Below are 17,129 nucleotides of genomic sequence, written 5' to 3'. Positions count from 1 at the left end.
AAGACAAAACGAAAATAGGAAACAGGCTAGAAAAGCAGGGTACCTGAAGGAAAGGAGGGGGTTACTAAAGGTTACATGCCACTTTGGGACAGTGCGTAGTATTGGGAAAATGAGGAGCGAGAGAGAGAACGTGAACGACGAAAAAAAAGGGCGAGTGAACTGATATATTTTTTTCAGTTTATTTAGCATTAGTTCATTTATTTAGCATTATTTTGCTAGGTGTTGGCGTTGGAGACGAACCCTTATTGCATGCCTTGTCAGTGAAGGAGAATGTTAGGAGGTGCGCATAAAGATTTTGACCCTACACTTCATCGTGAGATATTTGTAGGTTTTGGCCTTCGCCTGATGGTGTGTGGGTCGTGAACTGAGGAAATGCAGAGGCACAGGCACGGAAACACCGAGTACCACAAACGGCAATAACAAAGGGACGGACACACCGAGCACCACCAAACCGCAATAACAATGTGCAGTTGTGTTCACTATTTGTGTTGTGTCCGTGGGGCTGCCAGAAATAGATAAACACGTTGCACCATATGATTAGCTATTCCGATTTGAGAGATTGCAAAACCTGCTCCATTGGTTATGGTTGCCAAGGACAGGATCAGTGGAAATGGTAAGTAATGAGGGTCCAAATTATGCGGTAGGGTGGACTAAATTGAGTGGCAAGAAAATACAAATTATGTTACTTAATGCAAAACATTCAGAGGCAGTTGTGTTTCGCTAATTTGCCTTTATAGCATATATTAATACCATATAGGCAAAATGTTTACCACCTCAGTTCCAGTTTAACGCCTGAGTGTAGCATTCGGTAACTATGGTGGCCAGTTAAATTTTGTGAAAGGTCTATGGTGCTTGGCTCATGTGGCACATCGCCATGAGGCTTGTTTGATAGTTTTTCTGATGTGCTTGAGCTAGACACGTATTTTTGCTGGAGACCTGCATATTTGGCAGCAGATGGTGTATTATGTGGCAAGTGTGGTAAATCGATAATTATGTGCAAAACATTGCAGCTGTATAATCAGGTAATTTCAATGGTCCTAGTCATAGGGAATGCTGCTTTCTTGAGTCAGAATGCCCTACAGAGCGCAGCCCATATGTCCTCGAATGGCATATATTTTATTTGCAGGAAGGGTATAAGGGAAGTTTGGAAAAACACACCTTGAATGCCTCCCTATGATTGAATCCCTCATAACTCTCCTGTGACGCATAAAAAAGAAGAAGAAAAAAACCAGATAACCCCTAGCTAAATGCCATCGGAGTCCATTGGCTGAAAAAGTGGAGGTTCGTAGACTGTGACTGAAATACGCTGTTTTATTGTTTAATTGTTTAATTCTGCTGTTTTTGTGTTTGATGCGTGTACTTGCCCCTCCCTGGTGTGCCAAAGGCATGCCTGACTGTTTGCACCCCTTTGCGCCTGGACGGGACCAGAATGCCAGACCTTTGTGTCTTACCTTGTCAGCTTCCAGGAAGGAATCAGGTAAATCTATCACTTCCGACTGATACATTAATGAATTTGCAGGAAAACAGGATATTTGCACAGCCTGAGACTAAAAAAAATGGGAAGGAACAGAATAAGGGGATACTTAGTCAGCTCGAGGAAGGAGCTGATATTACCCTATAAGGGTCTCATGGATGAAAGAACACTAATGTACTAAGCATCAATTCACTGAATACAAGATCGCTCGTTAAGAATAGCACTGACATTTTTGAATTTTTATACATGGCCAGCCCATATCCTCTTATCGACTGAAACATGGCTAACTGGCACCTCTGTTTCCTCCCTACTCAAGGCTATCTCTGGTGGCTATTTTATACTGAAAGTAAACCGACAACAAGGCACAATAGGAGTGGGAGTGGCTGCCATTATTAAACAGATCATTGCAGCAACTAAACTTGAAGTTGACCCAATATCGGGTATGGCCCTTCTCTTTCAGATAGCACACCCATAACAATTTTCGTAGCTTACCACCCCCATCAGCTTTTCCATAGATTTTTATGATATTATGAGCCTGATTAGGATGTTGGTTGGGAAGCCTCCGACCGCTTGTCGCAGGCTTACCGACCTACATCCTTGGTTTGGAGTCCGACCGCCGTATTTCAATTACGGCAATCGGAGTCCAAACCGGTCGGTCAATCTGAAAGGCTTCCGACAGGCTCAAGGAGCCCATCGGCCAGTTGGAACAGCCAAATATTCCCTTATGAATGGTGTTTTCACCGTTGGGATTATGATGTCGGTTTCCGACAGGATATCCATGTCGGGCTTTCTGACATGTAAAGCCTTTCAGAAAATGACTTTGGGGGCCCCTAACAGGGCCCCCTTTCCTCTGCAGCCTCCAGTTGTTGGCCGTAAATCCCTGCACCGTGCAGGGATTTACTGTAACTCCCATTTTCCATGGAAGTTTGTGCTGTGGCCGGTTTCCAACTGCCACACAAGCTCCCATGTGAAAGGGGAGTTTGTGACCGCACCATGTGCGGTCACATTGTAATTGCGATTTCAGTCCGCCGAACCGAGGTCAGTCGGTTCCGAAACTGCAGAGATGTCGGTCGAAGGTAACTCTGACCGATGTCATAATCAGGCCCTATATGTACGCAAGTAATAATGTATAACAACATTAAGATAGGAGGGGATTTTAAATATTGGGCAGATAAATCTAATGCATGTCCAAAATACAAATTACTCTTTGAGTTACTGAATTAATTAAAAAAAACATGCATCTTACGAGGCAAACACTTGATCTTGTGTGGTCATCTTCAAAGGGTTGAAACCTAAATTATTGTATGGAAACTTGTAGCTGGTCTGACAACAAGATGATCTTCCTGTCATTACGAATACAAGGGGGGAATGGAAGAATGCCTCCACCCCATAAAGGTTTGATATGAAAATAGGGGAAAGTGGTCAAGTACCAACTTCAAGAGACCCTAGATTCAGCTAAACCAACATTAAGTGAAAACCATAATGTGGTCGTAAACCGCTTGGAAGCAAACATAGCGAAAGAGATGAGTGCCTAGACTATCTTGTTCCATGTAAAGCTGGTTTTCTAGCACAGCACTGTAGCGAAGCTGTGATTCTTTCAGTCATAGACAACTTGAGAAAGGACTTGGATTGTGGGCATACCCCAGCTGTGATACTCTTAGACCTGTCTGTGGCTTTCCACATGGTCGATCACAAGAAACTTATGGATTGACTGTAGCTAGCGGGTCTCAGGAGGAATGCTCTAAAATGGCTCACCTCCTTCTTGGAGAATAGAACTCAGGGCGTGCAACTTAAACCTTTTAAGGCAGCAGACCTTAAAATTGAATGCGGCATAACACAGAGGATGTCAGGGTGCCAATCTGGGCAATATCGACGACAATGAGACTGAAAACCCCTGGCCTTGGCTGTTCTCGTCTGCCAGAGATAAGGGTAACCCCTTCAAGTAGCCATGATGGCAGCAACACTTGGAAGATAGTGCCTTCAGGAAACAGTCCCAGATGGAGAAAAAAGCCCACGGGCAAAATCCTCCAGGTGACAGCAGGACTTTGGTGGCAGGGAGATCAGGGCAAGATGGCATGGAAACAGGAGACAAGTAAGCTGGAGAAGAAGCTGGGAGTGCAGGAACCCAAAAACTCCAGGAAAAAATTAAGATCCCAGGACAGGTATCGGTTGTGAGGAAACACACCTAATACTAGGAAGCGCTGTGGTGCAAAGGAGAAAGGGCTGTCTTTTTTTTTGTACTCTGGAAACAGGAAATTACAATTAAAATGGCGGTGCCCATTTTGGACTGGAAAAAAGCTGGCAGGTGAAGGAAGCAAGGCGGCCATCTTAGGTTGGGCAGGACATAGTGCTGTAGAGGGAATTCCCCGAACCATAATTCCCCAGTAAATAAGTGGTGCTATTGGCTTGCACCCAGCAAGGCACCCCCAGAAGGAAGAATGATGAAGTGGGACATCACAGGTAAGGTTAAATAGGGATAGCTGCGGCCCGCTGGCCTTTCCCTGATCTAAACTGCACTCGCACTCCTGTGCATACCGCCCGCCTGAGGCAGCCTCAGGAAGCCTGATCGCCAGCGGGGTCTGCCCTGCTTCTCCAGCTTTTTGACATTTACATTCAACCCCTCATCATGGAACTTGCGGAAAGAGGGTGTAGGATTTTTAATTATGCTGAGGACTGTAAGATCTTACTTCAACTTGACTCGCCAGAACAGGCCCAAGATCATTTTAAGAATATGATGTGTTTCATTAGTGGTTGTATGAGGCAAAATCGCCTTAAATGGAATAGAGATAAAACGGAAATTGTAGGGCTGGGTCAAATCCTTTTATATGGACTAACTTCTTTTGGCCCACTGAAATGGGCAAGCTCCCAAAATTGGTGATAAAAAACATAAGAGTTTGTGTGGGCCAACATCTCTCCTTCAAACCACACATTAGTGCAGTGGTTTCCAAATGCATTTTTATGCTAAAAACAATTAGGAAGATTCAGCTGTTTTTAACTCCGGATGCTGTGAAGACCGTTATGGCTGCTTTGTTCAGCACCAGTTTAGACTATGCCAATAGTATCTATCTTGGCCTCCCCGAAGGCGATATTAAGAGATGTCAGTTGGTTCAGAATGCTGCGCCAGGCAGGTCTTCAGAAACCCTTGAAGGACACTTATCAATGCTTATCTGAGGAACCTTCACTGGCTGCCAGTTAAACAGTGAAATACTAATGTCTTCAAGTCCCTTAAGGGAATTGCCCTGGGTTTTCTGAAAGATTATATCTCAAGTTACTCCGCTAAGAGGATTCTTCAATCTTCGTCGATGAACACATTGGGGGTTCCCAGATTCAAGGAAATCAGAGCAGGAGGGTGCAGTTTTCTGTGCTGGCACCTAAGGAGTGGGATGCCCACCCAAAAAGAAATCACTTGAATACTGAATTGGTCCCTTTTAGAAACGCACTAAAGACTTGGCATTTTAAACCGGCTTTCAATAAATAGCTATAGTTTACTTCTTGCTTGCTACTCCTCTTACTGTCAGCACCGATATACCTTTGGGTGAAGGAAATAGTACTTAACATTACATACTTTACCATGACAAGACAAGCCTATAGGTATTACCAAAACCCCACATCTCCAGTTGGTATTACCTTGTATCCCAAAACCCAGATCCATTGAATAGTTTGTCTGTGACCAACATCTCCCAGTAAGATCTTAAACTTTATTTTCATCCCCTATTGTGTTATTTATAGCTTTTTCATACTCTGACCAGTAGGGTTCCATTACAAATCTTAGGCTTGTGTCTGCAGGGCACTGCTCGCCCTTATAGTTTCTTACTCTTTTTGGGCCTTTGTGGTCTTCAAGCCAATTCACTCAAGACCTCCCAAATGCCTGAAGAAGCATACAAAAGGAGTTATTGTTATGGTCAGCATCCTTTTCTTCCATATGTGTTCTCACTGTGTCACTCATTTTATCCTTCCCCACTTATATGGAGTTGACAATAGGGTCTGGTGCCATTTTATGGTAGCATGTGCCTGCCACACTCCGTTGCTTTATCCCATTCTTCCTTCTAAAGCTAGAAGCTAGAAGCTTCCTACCTATTTCCTGTTTCTTGTTTTTTGTTTTTCTATTGCCACCACTATATATGGATTAGCCAAACCTTTAATCACACTCCACAGAGCATTTGTAATCTTTTTTACTCTTACTACAAAGAGCTGCCTGTGCCCCAAAACTAAGCAAGGGAAAATCGAGTATTTGGACAAAATATTGAGGTTACAATATCGAGTCACAGAAATATCGACTTTCAATATTGTGATACACAAATATCGTGATACACAAATACTATGATGCAAGAATGTTGTTGACAAAAATATCGATTGTTCAAGGTAAGTAATATCGATGTCAAAAATATTTGAGTTAAAATTGTTTACAAAAATATAGTTGTAAAAAATATCATTTTTTAATTATCTTTATGTATTGTAGTATCTATTTTAATTGAATATGTTGTAAATTGTTTGTATAATTGTTGCTAATGTTTTTGAATCTAGTTTGTCATTTTTTGTTGTTTTTAAATTAATTTTATTTGTTCATTGTAATTTATAGTGTGGAAGCGGGTTGTAGGGTTTGTAGGGGTACAGGGTGGGAAGTAAATTATTTATAATTAATTAATTTTCAATTTTTAATTTATAGTATTTATTGAATTGATGATTAATTATGTAAATTGTGTAATTACTATATATTTTAAGTTATATTTTAGGTGTGGGTTGTGTAATTTGTAGGGGTAAAGGGTGGGAAGTTAATTAACTATAATTAATAATTATTTTTAATGAATAATTATTTAATTCATAATTATGTAAATTGTGTAATTAATATATTTGTAAAGTTATATTTTGAGTGCGGGTTTTAGGGTTTGTCGGGGTGCAGGGTGGGAAGTAAATAAATGATAATAAATGAATATCTAATGTTTAATCAATATTTAGGGCCCGATTCAGATCTCGCTAGGAAAACCCTCCATACGACTCGGATCTGGAGGGCTTTCCTAGCGAATCGTGCTCCGGGAGTGTGAGTGATCGATTCCGATGCATCAGTATAGTGACGGACTTGGTTTGCTTGGACTGCCATTGAACTCTATTGGAGCCTGTATACCGAATGCGTACTCACGCTCCCTTAGCAAAAAGGGGTGGGTGGGGAAAAGCCTGCAAACTGAGGCGGTCACCCCATCTTGACCGCCACACTGTGCATGCATGGAAAGAGGGGACCCATGGGTACCCCCAAGGGACCGATTCGGAGGGCCCCAGGTGTTGGGGGGCCTGCTACAGCCCCCCGAAGTCATTTTCCCACAGCTGTTTCATCTCGGCAAAACCGAGTCGATAAGGCTGTCTGAATCGTGCATCGTACTCGCTTGTTCGGAAGCTGGTTCCAATACATGGCACTATTCGGCTGCAAACGGATCATACTGACAGGATCGGGTTCGGAAACTAATCGATCGACGCGGACAAGATCTTCGCATCGTACTTGGTTGTTCAGAACGAGGGACGATTGAGTCAGAAACATAGGCTCCAAATTGGATTTGGGTTAATATATTTTTTAAGTTATATGTTAGGTGCAGGTTTTGATGTTTGTAGGGCTCAAGGGTGGGACATTCATTAATTCTAATTAATAATTTATTCTTAATTAATAATAATTATTTAACTGATAATTAATTATGTAAATAATTTAATTAACATATTTTTAAAGTTATATTTCAGGTATAGATTGGTGGGTTTTTAGGGGTACAGGGTGTGGAGTTAATTAAGAAATATTTAATCATAATTAATTATTAATTTATTCTCAATGATTTAATTGATAATTAAATACATTGTGAAATTATCAGATTTGTTAAGTTACAATTTATGTGTGGGTTGTTTAGTTTGTATAGGAATAAGGTGGGAAGTTAATTAAGTAAGAATGTATTGCTAACTAATTATTAATTTTAATTAAAATAGTTAATTTATTGTTACATTTGTAAAATATGTAATCATTATTTTGTTAATGTTATTTAATAGGTATGTTTTATTGTGTCTGTAGGAGAATAGGGTAGGAAGTTTTTAAAGTTATAATAGTTTCAACATTATTTATTCATGTATTAATTTTTATTTATTTATTATTTAATATGCTAATATGTTATACGTTTTAAATTTCTATTACATTCTAATTGTTGGCTGTTATGTTTGTGGGAATATAGGGCCTTATTATGATGGGGCGTGGTTGGACCACTGACCGTAGTCAGGAGACTGCCGACAAGCAAGGGGTCAGTCTGACCTCCCCATTACAATGCGACTGCCAGATTGGCAGTCGCAAATTGCTCCTTAACACTGCTGCCAAGGAAAAGGGCCTTTTCATGGTGGTCCCACTGTCATGAAAAATCTGTCGGAAAGGATAATCATAATCCTGACAGCATTTCTTGACTGTGCACCATCTCATGTCGGGAATAATATTCCGACCTCCGCCCTGATGGAATCTTAGCTCCTGTCAGAGGCAGCTGTCTTTACCCCAACCTCTGAGTTCCAACTGCCAGCATTATAATGCAGCATTATAATGCGACAGTCGGACCAATGGCTTGTCTGTCGGTGGGACTGCCACTGATGGCCTGTTGGTGGCAGTCCCACTGACGTCATAATCAGGCCCATAATGTGGCATTTAAATTAAATTTATAATATTTCTTTGAATTGATAATAACAATTATTAAAAAAATTATTATTTTGCTTAGTTTTTGTTAAAATTTAGACATTTATTTTTTACATTTGATATTTTTGGTTATTTAATGGAGTTGTTAAAATATGTTATTTGTTTGTAGTGAACTACTCTCTACTGTTGCACAGATTGGAGTGGGAATAGTAAATTTTACCCCGCCTAAGTCGAACACTTTCCCTACTGTTGCACAGACTGGAGTGGGTATAGTACATTTTAGCCCTAATGAGTCCAATGCTTTCCTTATTGTTGCACAGACTGGAGTGTGAATAGTAAATTTAACCCCTCCTGAGTCCAACGCTTTCCCTACTGTTTCACAGACTGGAGTGGAAATTACACATTTTATTTCTCTCGAGTTCAACAGTTTCCCTACTGTTGCACCGACTGGAGTGGGAATAGTAAATATTAACACTCCACAGTCCAGTGCTTTCCCTACTGTTGCACACAATAGAGGGGGAATAGTAAAGTTTACCCCTGCTGAGTCCAATGCTTTCCCTACTGTTGCATAGACTGGTGTGGGAATAGTATATTTATTATTCCTAGTCTTTAATAGTTTTGTTAATATTGATTAAATATATATTATTATTATGTGTTTTTGTATTAAATTATATGTTGTTATATATAGAAATTGACGTAATTTTAAATATATTTTTAGTAAAACACATTTATGTAATAATTAAATAGGCAATATATTAATTGTTTTTGCAGTTTGTTACATTTGTTTGTTTTTGTACATGTATGTATATATAAATATAAATATATATAATATATATAGAGAGATCTCTATATTTATATATATATATATTTGTTATATTAGTAAAGAAAAAAATTGGAAGTTATAATATAAATTAAAATTAATATTTTTAATAATAGTTTTACATTTCATATGTGTATATTAATATACACATATACAGATATATGTGTATGTGTTTGTTTAAATAAATAAATATTAAGATACATTTTAAAATATTATTTAAGCATGTTTAATGTACATTATATTACTGTGATATGTGAAAATATTAATAATTTACTATTTTTACCAATTTGTATACATATATACATACATATATTAAAAAACAATAATTTTTTACTTTTTATTTAATATTAGTGTAAAATAATGTATATTTTTTATATTCTTGTACTTACCTTTATATGTGTAGAAAAAATGATATTTGCATGATTGATATTTTATTATTTACAATATTCAATGTCAGCTTTCCCCTATGATTAAGGAGCAGCAGCTCCGAAACGCACCAGGGGCTTGAAAACAATTGGAATGCTTGTGCTGGTTTCCTTAATAAAGGTTCAGCAGAATTTTCCTCTGTGGAGTTGCGTCCTTAGGTCTTGGGGCACTTTTGAAAAAAAAGAAAATATATATACATACATACATATATTAAAAAACAATATTTTTTTACTTTTTATTTAATATTAGTGTAAAACAATATATATTTTTTATATTCTTGTACTTACCTTTATATGTGTAGAAAAAAGGATATTTGCATGATTGATATTTTATTATTTACAATATTCAATGTCAGCTTTCCCCTATGATTAAGGAGCAGCAGCTCCGAAACGCACCAGGGGCTTGAAAACAATTGGAATGCTTGTGCTGGTTTCCTTAATAAAGGTTCAGCAGAATTTTCCTCTGTGGAGTTGCGTCCTTAGGTCTTGGGGCACTATGAAAAAAAAGAAAATATATATATATCTATATATATATTCACTGAAAAAACCATAGGTTTTACAGACGTTATAGTTAGGAATTTGCATTTAAAAAACCTTCAAAATTCACTAAAAAACCACAGGTTTCAGGGACGTTATAGTTAGTTGGACATTTGACTCATATAAAACCATAGAAATCCCCCCGTTATAGTTAGTTGAGCTAACTATAACTCGCGCACCCGCAATGCAATGCTAAAGACGTCACATATTACATCACTCATGACATGGTCAGTGACATCACTGATGACATCACTGATGACATCTCAAATGACATTACTGATGACATCACTGATGACATCATCCGCATGATAATCTGATGCACATACTGATGCCCTAATATAAACGTTGATACACCCACTCTAAAATACAGACTACTATTTTTGAAACCATACACACAACAATGCCAGATACTACATACCACCAACTATTTCCTAGGTCTACACACACATCCAGTCACTTACACATGCAGTTACTCATCAATAGAGTACTATAATATGCACTCATACACCTATACATACAGTCACACTCTGCCACTCATCCATAGAGTTACTCACACATCTAGTCAGTCATGCAAAGAATCAATCACATACCCATTTACTCATGTATACAGTTATACACACCAACTCAGTTATTTATACACACACCACATCACTTATTTATGCAGATACTGTCACATACTTAGGTGCCGATTCCGATCCGTTAAAAATTTCCCCCGTATGAATCGTATCCGTTTTTTTTACCATATGAATCGTACAAGTCCCGTACAAACTGGCAAGTACGATTCGTATGTGAAAAATTCCATCCGAATCGCATTGGGAAAATTCCCCGACACGTCCTCAAGTCGGAAAAAGTGTCCGACACGTCCCCAGACATTTTTACCTACGAATCGGGAAACTGAAGTCCGAGCGCGCAAGTACGATCCGTCCCGTCCGTCCGAATGCACAACCGTATGGAAAAAACACCGTACGGTGCAAATTCCCATAGCAACTATGGAGACGTCCAAATAGTAGCCCGCATATGCGCCGAACACCCCCCCAGCACACCCCCCCACCTACGCGCCGTACCCCAGCACCCCCCCATGTCCGCGCCGTACCCCCACTCCAACCCATAGGTGCGAAGCGTACCCCCCACCCCGTAGGTACGAAGCATACCCCCACCCCCCACACTATGTACGGTGCGTCACGCGCTGAGGGGTCCACAGTGTACCTACGGGGGTGGTGGGACGCTCTGTACCTGGGGGGGTGGGGGTACGCTCCGTCCATAGGGGGGGCTGGGTGTACGACGCATACATACGGGGGGGTCCGGGTGTACGGCGCGTACAGACTGGGGGCTGGGGGTACTGTGCATACATACGGGGGTGGGGGTATGTGCTGGGGGACGGGGCTTACATACGGAGGCTGGGGGTATGCACCGTCCATACAGAGGTGGGTGTATGCACCGTCCATACGGGGGTGGGGGCACACACCGTACCCCCAGCATCCCGTATGTACGCGCCGTACCCCCAGCCCCCCCATGTAGGCGCCGTACCCTCGGTTCACGTATGTACGGCATGTACCCCCAGGCCCCCACACCCTGCCCGTGCCTGTACGCACCCTACCCGAGGCCCCTACACCAGCACCCTCACCCAGCCGTGCGCATGTACGAGTCGTACCAAGCCATACCAAATGTGAGCACTGTACAACAACATGGCCGATGTACGCACCGCACAGACGCGAAAAACACACGTACTGAACCAGGACACTGCAAAACACCACAAGGAGAGTCAATTCGAATTGCACAACACCACAAAACACGTCCAACAAGCCCAAATACATCCAATACACTGACCTGCAACAGCCAAACCGGTAAACAGAGGCCCAAAACACAACCACCCCTTATAACACACCCACCCAAAGTTCAAACACAGCCACACCCACAAATGGACCAATAAAAAGGGCCCACACACACAAACCATGAGCCTTTGCAACAGACCCACTGCTGCCAGACCCCACAGACAACCCACAGCACCAGACTTGAACCTTTATTACACCTTACACTTGCACACCTTCACACAACCACCTTCACAAACACCCCCTCATCACATTCACACACACACCTTCACAACCACACACACACACCCACAACCATCCACACCCCACACCATGCTCACAGACAGGAATCCAAAGTTCACAACAGCGGAGCTGGAGATCCTTGTCAACGAAATCATCAGAGTCGAGCCACAGCTCTTTGGAACATTGGTCAGACAGACCAGCGTATCAGCAAAATCAGCCATGTGGCAGAGGATCATCGAGAGGGTGAATGCTGTTGCGCCCATCAGAAGGACCAGGCATGAATGCCAAGCCAGGTGGTACGATCTGCGGAGGACGGTCCGCTGCAAAATGACCGACGAATACAACCAGGGTAACATCACTTGAGGTGGGCCGCCCCGCAGACCGGTACACTACCATCCCTGGGAGGAGAAGGTGATGCGCACGCTGCCGCCGGTGGGAGTACACAGAGTAGAAGGAGTTGCCGAGCCTGGTGAGTACACAAACAACTCACCCCACATGGGGGGAACCGCATCCACAACCCAACTCCCGATAATGCACGCAACTACCCCAAAGCCATCACTGGACGCAACCACATTCCAAAAACACGCACATGCCACTATCGGCTCCATGCCCCATGCACCAAGCAAGGCCATGCCAAGTCACAGGCCACACAAAACACCAACACAAGACAGGATGTCCGTGATGCTGGGAGGGGGGGGCCTCCAAGATCCCATTGTGCAACTCAGAAGCAGACACCAATGCCCTCAGCCCATATGGCCTAGGGCAGAGCTATACAAACAGTGTGTCCCGACACTGTACTGTGTCACCTGCAAATGGCGGCCGCGTCGCAGGATGACATGGGTATGAAGGCCCAATTTGCACATAGCAGCAGCTAATGAAGAGGCAACACTGTGAAAGAGTGTCAGCACACACCGCCGCTGCAGCGCAGACTCAGAGACACTCTGCCCAATGGGGTCCGGGAGATTCTAAACAAAGCCACATGAACAAGCCAATGGCCTTTGAAAGACCTGCAAAGTGTGTGTGCCCAGGAAGCTGGGCTGAGGTGACAGAGGGTGACAGACAGACGGAGGGAGAGAGGGAGGGAGACAGAGGGCGACAGAGGGCGACAGAGGGAGACAGACAGACGGAGGGAGAGGGAGAGGGAGGGAGACAGAGGGCGACAGAGGGCGACAGAGGGAGACAGACAGACGGAGGGAGAGGGAGGGAGACAGAGGGCGACAGAGGGCGACAGAGGGAGAGAGACAGACGGAGGGAGAGGGAGAGAGGGAGGGAGACAGAGGGCGACAGAGGGCGACCGAAGGCGACAGAGGGCGACAGAGGGCGACAGAGTGCGACAGAGGGAGACAGACAGACGGAAGGAGAGGGAGAGGGAGGGAGGGAGAGGGCGACAGAGGGCGACAGAGGGAGACAGACAGACGGAGGGAGAGGGAGAGGGAGGGAGACAGAGGGCGACAGAGGGAGACAGAGGGAGAGAGACAGACGGAGGGAGAGGGAGAGAGAGGGAGGGAGACAGAGGGTGACAGAGGGGGACAGAGGGTGACAGACAGACGGAGGGAGAGGGAGAGAGAGGGAGGGAGACAGAGGGCGACAGAGGGAGACAGACAGACGGAGGGAGAGGGAGAGAGAGGGAGGGAGACAGAGGGCGACAGAGGGAGACAGACAGAGGGAGGGAGAGGGAGAGAGAGGGAGGGAGACAGAGGGCGACAGACGGAGACAGACAGAGGGAGGGAGAGGGAGAGAGAGGGAGGGAGACAGAGGGCAACAGAGGGAGATATACAGAGGGAGGGAGAGGGAGGGAGAGAGAGGGAGGGAGAGGGAGAGAGATGGAGGGAGACAGAGGGCGACAGAGGGAGACAGACAGAGGGAGGGAGAGGGAGGGAGACAGAGGGCAACAGAGGGAGACAGACAGAGGGAGGGAGAGGGAGAGAGACGGAGGGAGACAGAGGGCGACAGAGGGAGACAGACAGAGGGAGGGAGAGGGAGAGAGAGGGAGGGAGACAGAGGGCGACAGAGGGAGACAGACAGAGGGAGGAGGGTGACAGAGGGAGGGAGAGAGAGAGACAGAGGGAGACAAAATCACCCTTGGGTGGTGTGGGCATGTCCGCTCATCAGCAGGTGGACTGTGTGCATGTTGACAAGGTCTGGCAGTGCGTGAAACACCCCTCATTTGTTTTGAAAGCACTGGGCCATGTGTCAAACTGTGCACGAGTCGATCCTCGCTGCAGGCACAAACCTAACCTCACACCCAGTATACCCACTCACTGTGTTTGTTAGAACCCAGTCACAAATGCATAAGTTTCCTACCTGCATTCTCCAATAGACATGACAAAGCTACATTTGACCGCGTACAGTGCAACACGTAAGTCGGTTCTGCAGCGCTCGCTACGCACGCTTGCTACACTGCTCACTACGTTCAAAACTGATGCAACAACAAAGAGTGTGTCACACATAGGAAAAGTGTTGACAGCCGTGGCCAAGGGACATACCCATGCACCATGCACAATGCACAGGGACTTGCCAAGTGCAGACAAGGTCGATGACACTTGGCCCTGCTGTAGACAGCACAAGGCAAACCTGTGACCACTGTACACTCAAACACCAACTCCACATGCCACCTACCTACCACAGGAACTCACATTCACTGTCATGCCAGCAGGCACCATGAGGGGATAGACACATCACCTGGTAGACCCAATGACAAATCACACCACACCCAACAGCAGGCCCGGTCACACCCCCCCCCCCTTACACAAGCACACACCCCAGGGGCAGCCAACGCAAATTGGCACTCCCACAATGGATATGTGACACAACAAGACCAATCCATAGCCAAATAAGCATCCCAACACTCATTAGACAGGCCAAATAACCAGGAGTAGATATCAATCTGACCCCCGCAACATACCCATCCACAAGTGCACTGTGAGACGAATGCTAGACATATCCAACTACCCAGAGGAACTGTGCCAACTTGAATATGTATGAAACATGGATGACGCATGTAACACCATTAACATTGTCTCTCTCTCACACACAGGGCAACGTCGTCGATCTCCCCCAACACTGGGGGGGAAGACACACAGGACCAGGCTCGGCCTGACGATGATCCCACCGGCAGCGACAACTCTCACCACACCGTGGATGACCCCGACCAACCTGGCCCCTCTGGTGCCCAAGCACCTGCAGCACCTGCGTCAGGTACAACTGTGCCAACCACCACCCCCATTCCTGCCGCATCCCAGGATACACACAGGAGCCCTGCTCGCACACAATGCAGCCAGTCTGACCAGGAGGGACGAGGTACCCCGGGCACCCAGGAGGAGGCAGGCGACCCCGCAAATGCCATCCCTAAGGGGTCCCGGAGACCCGACATGCCCACAATGGCAGGCCAGGCTAAAGTGGGCAGGGGTGGTGGGAGTGGAGGACGGCAGAGGCGCAAACCTGACCAGACAGCTGAGGAACCGGTTATGTCACACGTCCGCAACATCCTGGACACATACCGGCGTGACACCAGGGGTATCAGCCAGGCCGTGGAGGCCCTCAACCAGATAAAGAACGTGCAGGTCGAGCAATATGCCAGTCAACAGCAACACCAAGGACGGATGGAGGCAAGACTGGCTGAGCTCGTGGTGGTGCAAACGGACATGACCCGTGTACTCCGTCGGATTGCCGAAAACATGGGCAACCCTCCCTGTGCCACCAGGCGTAGATCACCACCAGCCACAGGGAGGGATCAGGAGGAGGAGGATTCGTCCGACGGAGCATCCCAGACATCGTCACGGCCTGCTTCTGAGGGTCCCCGGAGGAAGGTGGGTCGTCCACCCAAAAGACCGTGAGAGTCAGCGGACCATCACCATCTCCGAGGTCACCTGGCCTGGCACCTGGCCCTCTGGCGCAACAGCAGCACCTCATCCAATGACATTCTCTGCCACATGGACTTGCTGGTCACTGTCTGACCAATGTTGACAAATGGACTCTGATGACTTCCAATGGCAAGGATCCCACCTCCCCCTGTGAACTTTGGATTACAGACACCCGGCGAGCACCACTTTGCATCCCCCCAAACACATACCCCACCACCAATAAAAATATTAGAAATCACGAGATGATGCCGTCATTTAGCATTATTCCATTACATGTGTGTGTTGGCAAGTCAAACCATGCCTGAGTTTTGAAGTAACTCCAACCATGCATACCCTGGGGTCTGAGTCTGGCACAGGACACACATGGGTCACAATGTATCATCCAATACAGACATGGAGCACCATACTCACCCGTGATGGGCCCAACCAGCTGAGGGGGTGCCTGCACAACTGTGCGGACAGACCTATTTCGACGAGAAACAGCCATGCGCAGAGGTCAGGGATCATGTGGAGTGTCCTGGGGTGGGAGTCCCAGGTATGTGTAGCCAGGTGGGAGAACTATGTCCTGCATGCAGGAGTCAGGTGGATGTGGAGAATGGTGGCCAGGCCAGGGTTGGATGCATGGAGATGGCACAATGGGGTCTTGGATGACAGTGCCACAAGGTTGTGTTGGGGGTGTGGTCGTGGGCTGCCTCCTGAGTGTGGCCGTGGATTGTGAAGGTCATCCTGCTGATGACAGTGATCCATTGCCGCTATCCCTGTTGGACGGTGATGTGGCTGGGTTGCCGGATGTTGAAGCAGAGCTGTGCAGATGCACCCTGGATGTGGACAAGTGTCATGGGAGTTGTAAGGTACTTCTCCCTAGAGTGCAGGGTAGGATTGGACACGGATGTCGAAGTTGACCTGGGGGATGGTCTGTCTTGCCTTGAGGTGGATCGAACTGTGGACCTTGTGCATAATGCAGAGTGTGCTGAGGCCTGAGGTACAGATGCTGGTGATCAGCATAGCACATGTGAGCAAGCATTCCATGATGCACACCAGCTTGTGTGCGTGGACACTGTGTGCCTGTGCAGGGCCCTTGCGGGTGGGACACAAGCAGTTGACCCATCTGTAAGGGGACAATCCGCAGATGAACACCTCAGTCGTGTACAAGTCTAGCATCAGGTGGCCAACGTGCAGCCATCTGCCAATGGATACCATGCATTATTCAATATGAGAACTGGCAAGGACTGCATCTTTGAGGAGGGTGAGGAGCACCTGCCTGTCAATGGGACACCAGATGATGATGAGATGCAGTGTGCATGTCATGGTGTAGA

The sequence above is a fragment of the Triturus cristatus genome, chromosome 11, assembly GCF_964204655.1.
Source record: "Triturus cristatus chromosome 11, aTriCri1.1, whole genome shotgun sequence".
In the NCBI taxonomy this organism is placed as follows: Eukaryota; Metazoa; Chordata; class Amphibia; order Caudata; family Salamandridae; genus Triturus; species Triturus cristatus.
This window is presented reverse-complemented; position numbering follows the sequence as displayed.